Source organism: Neomonachus schauinslandi, chromosome 1 (assembly GCF_002201575.2).
Source record: "Neomonachus schauinslandi chromosome 1, ASM220157v2, whole genome shotgun sequence".
NCBI lineage: Eukaryota > Metazoa > Chordata > Mammalia > Carnivora > Phocidae > Neomonachus > Neomonachus schauinslandi.
The window spans coordinates 197,678,669-197,681,541 of NC_058403.1; positions in this window are offsets into that span (position 1 = coordinate 197,678,669).

Genomic DNA, 2,873 nt, shown 5'->3' on the forward strand with positions numbered 1-2,873 from the left:
TAGCATGTATTCAATCTGTATGTTCTGAGGAGTACCAGGGCCTTGCTGGTACTAAACAAGGGGGAGAAAAAGGCAGGGTCCCTACCCTTTTAAGTTTATAGTCATTTGGGGGAGACTCACCCTGATCCAATAATCACAGAATCAAATGTAAACATATGGTGCCTGGAAGGTGGATGATAACAGGAATAGATCAGTTGGGATGTCTGAGGGTAGAGCTTTCCTGGAAAGGGTAGATTTTGCTGAGTGAAGTGACAACGGAGGTAAGAAGGGCCTTTCAGGCTAGTGTCCAGGAAAACCCTGACTGTTTGGACCTAGCAAATTGGTAGGCTCTTTTTTTTTTTTTTTTAAGATTTTATTTATTTATTTGAGAGAGAGAATGAGAGACAGAGAGCATGAGAAGGAGGAAGGTCAGAGGGAGAAGCAGACTCCCCGCTGAGCAGGGAGCCCGATGCGGGACTCGATCCCGGGACTCCAGGATCATGACCTGAGCTGAAGGCAGTCGCTTAACCAACTGAGCCACCCAGGCGCCCAATTGGTAGGCTCTTAGTAGAGACTGAATGAATGAGCAAAAATTGACTTGCCCCAAAGCAGAAGCATATTAGAACTCAGACCTCTCAGTTCAGTGCAGGGTTCCTCCCGTACCATAGTGCTCCTCCAGGATTTCAGAGAGCATGCGTAAGTGAATGGGGGAAATGGTTTGGTGAAACTATGCTTCTCCTTTTGCTTCCATTTCACATTTCAGACATCAAGTTTTTATTCCAGTACTTGGACTTGCTGGTGGAAATGCTTCCGTATGTTAGTCCTCTTGGGCTGATCCCACTCGGGGAATGTCTACTCAGGCAAGGAGGGAGAGCTTTCTTTTTTTAGAAAAGATTTTATTTATTTATTTGTCAGAGAGAGAGCGCGCACAAGCAGGGGGAGCGGCAGGCAGAGGGAGAAGCAGGCTCCCCGCTGAGAAGGGAGCCCCATACAGGACTCAATCCCAGGACCCCGGGATCAGGGCCTGAGCCGAAGGCAGACGCTTAACCAACCGAGCCACCCAGACATCCCTAGAAGGGTGAGCTTTCAATTCCTTTATTTGACTCTGAAACAAATACCGATTGTATGTTTACAATGCACACACATGCAAAGTTTAAAATGTTTTTTAAAAAGTTTAAAATATTGACAGTTGTGTTCTTGGTGATGGTAAAACTACAGATGATGTTTTAAATTGTTTATCTGTATTTTCTAAGGCTATAATTATTTTGTATTATTTGTGTAATGCAAATCCTTGAAAGCAAAAGCTTTTCAAAGAAACACTGAATTAAATGAATTTGATGGCTGGCCCTAAGCCGAGGTAATGGTCATAATCTCCACCAGACACCTAAAATAAATATACAATCTAAATAAGCAGCGTGTCTGCTCTAAGCATGCTGTCTACAGACAAGTCCTCTCGCAGCCTGATTACTGTACCTATGCCTTTTATAAAATCATTGGATCTAGGACCTGCCATTGATGCAGGAGATATAAAAATAAATATGGCCACCTATAAAATGGGAACAATTCTTCCCTCATAGAGTTGTAAGGATTAAATAAATTAGTACAGAAAAAGCACTTGGAACAGTGTCTGGCACATCAACACTATGTAAGTGTTAACTATTATTATATTTATGGCATTGCTATCTAGGAGCCACCCAATAGGGTAAGAAAGGGTAGAAAGGAAGGAAATGATTCTGAAAAATACAGTAAGAGCTTAAAATGGAGGTGAGCAATGAATGCAGAGTCTGGCAGCCTGTATCGTAGGGTTCAAGTCTGTTGGTCAGTTCGTGGCCAGCACCGCAGTAATGTTAAGCGTTTCGTTGTTGGGGCCTGGAGTTCGAGACGCAGAGTCCAGTCCTCGGGACATTCAGTTCCTACCCTCGTTACAAAGTTGGGGCCTGGAGGTCCCGGGCGGAAGAGAGGGGCCTACAGTACCGCACGGTTACAGGTCGAGCCAAGGCTGGGCCCGGCCCGGCCCCCAGTGGCCAGGACGGCTCTCTCTGTGGCTGCACGTCCCCTCTGTGTATGGACCTCCGGGAAAGGGCTACGCAGCGGTGGCCCACAACCGGCAAGAGGTGCCTGGACCGCAGTGCTGGGTGGGAACTACGCTTCCCAGCATGCAACGGGGCAAGAGAGGGCTCTCCGCCTCTACCCGCGCCTCGCAGGGTCGGCTGGGAGTTTTCATTGACCTGTGAGCAGCCCCCTCTCGTTCGGATCCGCTCCGGCCTCCTCTAGGCCCCGCCCCTTTCGGAGAGCTGGTGACCCCGCCGAGCCCCGCGAGCTGCTTCCTTCTTCCCCTCTCATTGGCCCAGCGTAGCTGCCATTCGGGAGCGAGGAGGAGAAGTTGCTTACTGATTGGTGGATTCCGTTTGGCGCCAACTAGGAAAGGGGGGCGGGGCAGCGGCGGTCCCTAGTGAGCAGCTATTACCGCGAAAGGCCACCTCGGCAGCGACAGCCCGGAAGGGAGGTGAAGGTCCGCTTGGTGCTCTGCGACCCCGGGTTCGGGAAAAAAAGGGAGAAAAGCGAAGAGAGTGTGAGCCCTGGCCTTGGCCTCGCGGCCCTGGCCGCTTTCTCTTATTGACCTGACGCGTTTGTTTGGATTTAATCTTCAGGTTGCCGGCGCCCGCCCGCCCGCTGGCCTCGCGGGGTGTGGGGGAATCACCCGTGCATGTGGCTGGCGCCTGCCGGGTCCGCACAGCCGCCCGTCCGCGCCGCTTGCCCGCGGCAGCCGCGTCCCTGAACCGCGGGGTCGTGTTTGTGTTTGACCCGCGGGCGCCCGCGGCGGGGCGCGCGGCCGAGGCCGGTGCCGGCGGGGTGGGGCGGGCGCGGCAGAGGCGGAGGAAGAGAGAGCGGGA